Source organism: Amphiprion ocellaris, chromosome 1 (assembly GCF_022539595.1).
Source record: "Amphiprion ocellaris isolate individual 3 ecotype Okinawa chromosome 1, ASM2253959v1, whole genome shotgun sequence".
NCBI classification, from domain to species: Eukaryota; Metazoa; Chordata; class Actinopteri; family Pomacentridae; genus Amphiprion; species Amphiprion ocellaris.
The window spans coordinates 9130349-9139483 of NC_072766.1; positions in this window are offsets into that span (position 1 = coordinate 9130349).

A 9135-nucleotide genomic window follows, 5' to 3' on the forward strand; every position below is an offset into this window, starting at 1 on the left:
ACATTAATGAAAGCAACATGCACAGAAGTGCACACAGATGCTCCATCAGCATCACACACAGAAACACAAACACACAGATGGAGGCAGAAGCAGAAATGCAAACAAATATCACTGTAACACTCATTTTTCACCATCAACGCAGAAAGAAGGGGATAAAAGCAGAGGAGTAATATTTTGGGTTTGGATAAGCTGATATAAAGCTGCTCAGACATGCTGTGTTTTCTCTGTTATTATGACAAATAATATTTCACAGCATGTTGACATTTACAAAAACAAATATTTTGTTTACCCAACATGAAAAACACCTGGATAAAATTACTTTGCTTCTATTTCTTTTCAAAATAAGATGCTGGGTCATGTTAATCGTTAAACATTTCTCTGTTCATTTCTGTAAATGCATCCAGTCCTTTATGAATGACTTTTAACAAGTCAAGTCTGTTTGTTTCTTTGATCATTATTTAACTTAACATTTTTCAAATTACAAATCTGTGATCAGATATCATGTATGTCAACAAAATTTTATGAAACAACAAGGAACTGCAGACTCACTTTCAGACAGTGCAGAAAAGCACTGAGCTCATTTACTAATTTCAGCATTTATTAGATTGTGGCTAGTTTGGGAAAAAATCAGTGCAACAGAATCAAGTATATAATCTTTTAATGCAATAAGATAAGATAAGATAAGATAAGATAAGATAAGATAAGATAAGATAAGATAAGATAAGATAAGATAAGATAAGATAAGATAAGATAAGATAAGATAAGATAAGTTAAGATAAGATAAGATAAGATAAGATAAGATAAGATAAGATAAGATAAGATAAGATAAGATAAGATAAGATAAGATAAGATAACATAACATAACATAACATAACATAACATAACATAACATAACATAACATAACATAACATAACATAACATAACATAACATAACACGATCCTTTATTGCTCCTCACGCCAGGGGAAATTCACATTGTTACAACAGCAACAATGTGAATTTCCCCATTTGTATGTATTGTAAAAACCTGAATAGTACATTACCCACAATTCAACTCAAGAACTAACACAATTCAGATGTTCTACTAGTAGCTGCCATCAACGCTGACTCAGGTGGCATCACTTGAGGCATTTTGCCAAATTTCACACAGACTATTCAACTTTTTTCCTCTGCATTAGTCATCTAGATGACATATGAACAGGCTTTAATAGGAAAAATCAATTGAGTAATGAACAAGTCTAGACATACAAAAGTGTTCCATCATGGAGTAGAGTGAAAATACAGCTGAGAACTGATTTTAAAGTAGTATAGAATGGAAAAACTGAAATCAGTTTTTTTCAGTTTGTACAGTACTTGAGTAAATGTTCATAGCTGCTTTCCTCCACTGCTTGCAGGTAGTTGCTGTTGAGCTTTACTTACTTGTTGAAGCTCCTTGAAGCAAAGACTTTGCATGTGTTTGTGTTTGTGTGTAAGGCCAGAGAATAAAGTGTTCAAGTGGTTTAAAACCTTAAATACCAAGTCTGTCGACTCTCCGTTTGAGCAGAAGGGAGAAAGACTGACAGATGGACAGAGAGAGTGACGGGATGAACCAAAATCGTGCCCCTCTGTGGAGCAGTGGATTGACAGATTTACTGCATGTGTGCACGCTTCTTGAGCAGCAGCAGGTCAGAGCGGTGTGAAGGGAACACCATTAAAATCAGCTTGTTTGTTTACTGCTGAGCGTCGGTGCAGAGGAGAGCCTGCAAACAAGTGTTTGACGCGTCCATCATGACAGCTCGCTGTCTGTAAAGCCAAATCTGCTGGAGTTTGAGTGGACATTCTGTACAACCGGTTCAGAGGTTGCAACCTGCCAGTGCTTGTTTATGCAGCATTTGTGCACTTCTCTGTGCAGGAAAAAAACTTTTCAGAAATGGACAGTGTCCGATCAATGTGTGACTCATCCGGTATATCATTCAGATGTAGCATCTCTGCAGTGTCTGAGTCACCATGCAGCAGTGACAGAGTGAGGAAGAGCACGAGGGAGGGAGCGAGAGCCAAAGAAAGAAAGCACATAACAAAGGAAGCTGATATGATGAAAGAAAGATCATGACATTATCTTATCCTTTTCATCTGACTCTTTTCTGCAGCCCTCACTTAGCGTGCATTAGTCTGAGAGGTGTTATCTAGTCGCACAACTGATATTGTGTCAATCTGGAGCTGGGAGGTAAAGCTTTTGTGGATGTTTTGACTGGATTGCCAGCATCTATCTCAAATAATACACTCTGAGTTAGTAGTGTCTGACAGGATCACACAGAGAGTCTTTCATTTGCATTAAAAAACATTTACAGAAGTAAAAGAAGATTTCCAACAATGTGGAGAAAAAATGCCATTAATGCAGACAGCAGTATAGATGCAAGTAGCCCTTTGTATTTTAAAGCAAAAATAAGCTTATTTTCTCGTAATCCTCACTCATAACCAAGTCTCTTAACAAAACATGCAATGCAAAATAACATTAAAATGTAGCCAGTCTTGGTTTAATTTTCCTAGTGGCAGCATTAGCTCCCTGCCTTCGTGTGAAATATCGAGCTGCTCAATTTTCCATGATCTTTTCCACAGCAAATATCAGAGGCAGCGTCTCCTGTGTGTTTTATCCTATTTGTTTATTGTCTGTCCCTTTTCTCCCACACACTCGTCCCAAGGTGTCTGCTCTCACAGGCTCGGCTCTTAAAGGCACCGCGCATCAATATTTTATCACTGCAGTGACACAAAACAAAATCCATTAGGTGAATGCAAATACGTGCCGTTAAATCCTCATTAAAAATGGCTGCAGGAAGTCAATAACAGAGAGCGAAACGAGCTCGGATTCAGCAGTTTGGTTCAATTGAGGAGCAAGTGTGCGGTTTCTGCTGCAGATGAGAAGTAATTGCCTGCAATTTTAAAGCAATTTCTAGCCCTAATGGGTAAATTGCAGGATGAACAATTGAGGCTTAGTGTGGTGCCATTCATACTGGCAATTATGGTAAATGATTTAACATGAGATAATAAAAGGCCTGTTCTGAAGATTTTAGATTGTTTACCAACGTGTTGTTGTCAGGGTTGTTATTATTTAATACAAGAGACAGCCATAGAGAATGAATTGACTGTGGGCAGCTCTTGCAGTGAAGTGTGTGTTCTGTCTAAATGCAGAACAAAAGGGCAGACGGTGATACTGTCATCCTCGTATTATCCCTCTGCTTTGAGATCTCTCTATCAGATGTGTCACATCACTGTTACTAATGAAATCAGATGTGCAACAACTGGTGACAACATGAAATCAATAAAGCATCATAGGAGGTGTGTTTGTGGTTCGGTTTTATGGTCTGAGTCCATGTGGAAATGTACACTACATCACACAAATCAGCTTAGGAAAAGATGCATTTATACACATATACCTAGTATAGCTTGTACCAACTTGGGCTTGCTGTTCTATGTTTCCTGCAGACCCATTAGACATGAAGCCCTCCCCCCATCTCTCACTTTTTTAATGAGATTTGGAGTGTGTTTGTCGCCCCACTGTGAAGCCATCGGTGACAGGGTAGAGGACAAAAGGAGGCCTGATGCTCGGGCTTTGGGAAATACCCCCTCCTTCTAACCACACTCACATCTATGGCTCGCTCCCATCTGGTGATAGGGCACTAAGAGGCAAGGCAGAATAAGGAAGTACTGCCACACACACACACATGCATGCATGCATGTCTGTGCACAGACACACACATAAACACATTATAGTCCAGGTGCCTTAGCTGCAGAAAAAAAGCCACCTTTCCTCTGCCACTCCATGTTCACAATGAACTCTGCTCTGTGGTTTTGTCCAAATATGAATCTATATCAGCACCAGGGGGGATGTGATTCAATTCAGTTCAGTTTTATTAATATAGTGCTAATTTATGATATATGTCATCTAAAAGCACTTCACAGAATAAGATAGATATCGTACAAATTTTAAACAGAGAAACAAATCATATCCAAAGTTTCCCTTGGATTTCCTTTAGCAAGCACTTGGTGATAGTTGGAAGAAGTAAAAAAAACTCTGCTAAAGAGAAAATAAGGCAACAAGTGTTTTTTTCTTTTCTGTTTGAGTACAACACTATTGTTGTGTAACATTAAACTACAGTCTCAAAGTTAAATTTGAAAGCAAGAATGCTTCACAGAGGTCAGATTTGCACTTTGCATCCCAGCAGACATCAAATGCATGTTTTACTCTGAGTAATAGGGGACTTTGTGAATTTGTGAACTCATTTTAAGATGTGCTCAGGATTCATCTTCTTCAAAGAGCTAGAAATAGCTCCATTTTGAAATCAGTCAACTTGGACTAAGAAAAGAAGAAGACAAAGAAACAAGCAATGTGTACACCATACACACATGAACTCTCGGCTACGTGCACATAATCTTGCATCACACTGTGCATGTGTGTCTGTGCGTGTGACGCTGAAGGAGGCCAGATGAAGGAGAGTTTCTGACTTCCTAATATTAGATTGCCTCACCCCAGAGGCTCCCCCTTGACAAGCTGATGACGCACTTCCTGGCGAGGTGGTAGGAGGTGTGTGAGGAGAGGAGACGGAGGTGTGGGGAGGGAGAAGGGGGCTGACGGAGGGGTGGGGAGGAGGGTGTCGGCTGGCTAAATATACACCAGCTGTGGTGATAGTGCTGAAGGCTGGCATGTGCAACCAATCATGCTTCCTGACTAGTGCAGGAGGAGGATCCTGCTGCTGTTTTCCAAACCAATCGCCGCTAATCCGGAGTCTGTTGTGGGGGGATTGTTGCCCAGTATTCCTGTAGAAGTGCGACTTATAGAAAAATTCCACATCTTGGTTGCCATGACGCCACGTTGGGTGTTATCTGCATCCTATATATCTGTGTGCAGCACGTGGTCGTGTTACGCAGTGATCCCTCATTGAGCACCATGGACAGCTCACATGTGGATGTATGTGACTACACAAAGCAGGTGGAGGCTGCATTTAGTTAAAAACTAGTTTTCAACCCCAAAACAAAAAAGATATTTCTGTGTTTGAAGTTATATTTAAAGGAGCAACTCCTCTGGGGTTCCGCTTTGTTTGTCCTACTTTGTGGATAGTAATTCCAATCCAGAAGTGTAAAGTCTTGCGCCTCCTTAAATCAATATCCCATCTGAAGAAATACTTTCTCATCATCCTGAGTTGCTGGAGGCGCATTGTGCAAATAAGGAGCTTATTTATGAGCCACGTAGGATCTCAAGGGCCTGAGCACGACAGGAGCACAGCCCCCGAGTCATTAAAGAGTGATTTTGGCATCCACTTCCACTCCTCACACACACACAGACACACACACCCCTCAGCTCCCTTGAGGCTGTAGCAGCACCTGCCCCCCACCCACATTTGAACAGCCATTTAAGATGCTGAACATATGCGCACTCATTCTCCCAGTTTAGCATCCACGCTGTCAGACACGCACGACCACACGGTGTATTTATATAGTGTGGGATGCAAATGAAAACATTAAAACTCCAAAGGACATTCAAAGAGCTGCTGGGTGACGTGTTTCCGCATCAAACTTGCATCAGTGCGCGCTCTGAGGAGAAGCAGTGGCAATTTTTTATTCCTTCATTCGTGGATTGATGGTCACAAAGGGTTATGGGTCACCTCCCTCACTTGTACTGGGACGGGATGACGGTTCAGGCTGGTTGACTCTGAGAAAATACCATTTAAGGGTGACACGTTTATTGGGCCTGTCAAATTAACTAAAGCAATGAACTGAAGCCAGGACACAGACACACAATAACACACAAACGCAGACACTGTTGGAGGCAGAGAGCGTGTTTTTTAATATCACCTGATCCAGAAGCTGTGCATCAATCAAACACTGATCGCTGTGTCACCTTGGGCTTTTCAGAGCTCCTGCAGAGTTGTTTGACGTCAGCGATGTTAGGAAGGAGAATGTGGACTGAATTTTACCTCACTAATGCTGCTCCACAGAGTGCAGGAATCCATATAAAACAGCTTTAAAGTCACACATCAATGTTCAAATACACAGAAAAAAGACATTAGCAGGTGGACAGGGTACACAGAGTTTAAAAGTTACATGTTGGACTATGTTTCATATTGTATATGGCTGCTGTAATTCATTACAGTCTGCATTAGTTAACATGAATGATAGAAGTCTTCAAATTAAATCTACACTTTCTCCTTCATTAAGTAAATCCACAATCTGTGAGTGTATGCTACATGTGAGTTGATGATTCATGTATCTACATTACACTTGTGTAACCTGCAAACTGGACCAGGATTGGCTTCCCGACCAGTTGTGGTGTCACAATATGAGGTGCGTACACGTGTTCAACTCGAGTGAGCTCAGAGAAACTTTTCCCTCTTCAACAAAGTGGAATAAAAACAGGTTTTGTCATGTCAAACTCTTCACATTCCTCATTTTGCAAGGTGAAGGTCGAACATCCAAGGGAAGCAACAACAAGCAAAACACATTATAAAGTGAATATAAACCTACTGCTAGTTCTTTAGTAGAATAAAATGAGCTTATCATATATAATCAAAAGATCCTGCGTTACATGAAGCAACACATGATCTAGCAACTTCTAATAATTAGACGTGGATTTTTTGTGTTGTTGCATCATATTTATCAGAGCAGACTATAATTGCCATTTTGCTAAAATTGCACATTATGTTATCAAAGTAAGAAGACTCTTAAGAAGAAGAATTTTTGGATTTAACTTTCAGATGAACTTTATTCATGGTTGAGCTAACATGACAGAGAGTAAATGTTTTTCTTCTAGGAGATCAGTGAGCACAATTAGCTTTAAAGCTACAAATAAGGACTGCTGTCTTACTGGACAAGTGTCTCTTTACCCCTTTAGTTAAATAGGTGAACTGAGCCAATCCTGACTAAACCATCTTGGAACCTCTGTTGAAGTTTGTATGAAAAAGGTCCCAGGATGCATTGCACTTCTCAAAACTGACCTTTGACTAATTCTCTCCATATAGATTCTTTTTAATTTAACTTTGAACGGATGAATGATGACTTGTTTTTCAAAAGCATGTTCTACCTATTATTGTAAATGTTCAGATTTTTATTTATTTATTTACAAAAATTGAATATTGTCATGAAATACCAAGTGTTCCTTTATCATTTTTTAAAGTTTGGCAAGTCTAATGTTACTCCACTGTATACGTGTTGTTTTTACTGTGGTTAATGGGTAAATACAATGTGATTCTATTACCAACTTATTATATTCTTTTGCTTTGTGTATTTTGAAGCTTTCTGGTGCAACAACCTGTTTTTCTCTTTAAAATGCTACAATAATAATAATAGTAATAATAATAATAATACATTTTATTTATAGGCGCCTTTCAGAACACTCAAGCTCACCATACAGAGGAAACAAAATTAAAATACATTCAGATATACAGTATAAAATGTAAAAAATTTTAATAGACATGAAGTAAACGTGAAACTGAAAAAGACTAATCTAATCCCAATAACAATTTTGGAAACACTTTGGATCCTGCAACTCCTGCCTAAAGAATGAAGCGTGTCCAAACATATGATATTTTCATTGTTTTAGAACTATTCTTGTTTGACATATTTCAAATGCTTCCTATTTAGGTTCCTTTCTGTTTTATTTTTGAGGTCTCACATATTACTCTTGTCCATGAAAAGAGATGTGGGCCTGAAAAATGTGTTTAATGTCACCGGAGAAGTTAACACTAAGTCTCTACTAGTTGGTGGTGAGTCTTGTGAATGTGGATGTCAGTGTGATATTCGCACAGAAAACTAAATCTCTCCTATCTGCACGCAGGTTGGGGTGTACTATTTTGTTTTGTTGTATCTCCTGTGATGGTCAGCACGGTGTGTTGAAGATTTGTGGGTGGAGGCAGGAGTTGGCTCTTAAATGGAAATAACACCTCCAAATAGCTCAATAAGTGCTCCTCCTCCCTCTCATCTCCATTAAGAGGTTAGAACAGTCAATAGGTCCAGCCCAGCACTGGGGACTGACCATATTGATTTCATAGAGGGGGAAGGAGGGCAGCCATTAACTGTGCACTTCCTCCGGCCTTGGTGGAACTGCTAAAACTCACTCTGCTGAAAACCCCTATTGTAATATTACCAGCAGATTTAAAAAAAAAAAAAAAAAAGAAAAGAAAGAAAACGGAATTATGTTTTATTTTGCTTGCATTTTAGTGGCTTGATATGGGATAGTCAGCAGAGAGAAAAGTATGTGTCATACATGACTCATCTGGCAGAAAAGCAGCATGTTTATGACAAAACACGGGATTACAGTGTTTATCTTACCTTTCTCTGTCCTCTTGCAGAAAAGCATATAATGAGAGAAAATACATTTACATGAACATATAATAACAATGAATGAAAGTTAAGTAAACCTAGTAAAAGTGCAAAACAGGTATTATATTCAGGTACAATGTTGTTTTTATTCAGTTTTTACTGGTGAAATTTAGCACTAGGTAAAAAATGTGCCTGTGTTGTTGCTGTTGGGTGTCAAAAATTCCTTCAGGTCCGTGTTTTCAGTCCTTTTCACCAACAGTCAGTGACAGTCAACAGTTGGCTACCAGTTGTTAGAGGCCTCCCTTCAACAGAAAACAAAACTCACAAACTTTCAACACCCAGATTATTTCCACTAGGATTCAAAATGAAGTTCTGGGAGCTTGAATTATTTGACTGCACTGCATGACTTGACTGAACTATCGATCGCTGGTGTTTGTTTGGTAGTTTCAGAGATTAAACTTAAATCAGCGCCCACACAAGAAGCCTTAAATCACACTAAGTTAGTTTCTGGATGTAGAAGTTGAGTCATCCACCGTGACACTGAGTGCATCAGCTGAACTGCAAATAAATGACTGGTATAACATCAACTATACACAGAGTCGCTTTGAGAAAACAATGTTTTCAACAACCAATAATACTGTATATCTTTTCAGGTTCTACATTAGTTGTTGTTTAGGAATAAAAAGAAGTCAAACAAATGAGCAAAATTGCTTTTGCAAATACACTTCAGTTTGTGTGCCTGTGGTCTTTTCTTGCCACCTTTTTGGCAAAACATAAAGTTTTATACCAATTATTCCCCTGCTATATTACTGAAATCTTTGGACCACCAATAATGATTGTGTGGTAT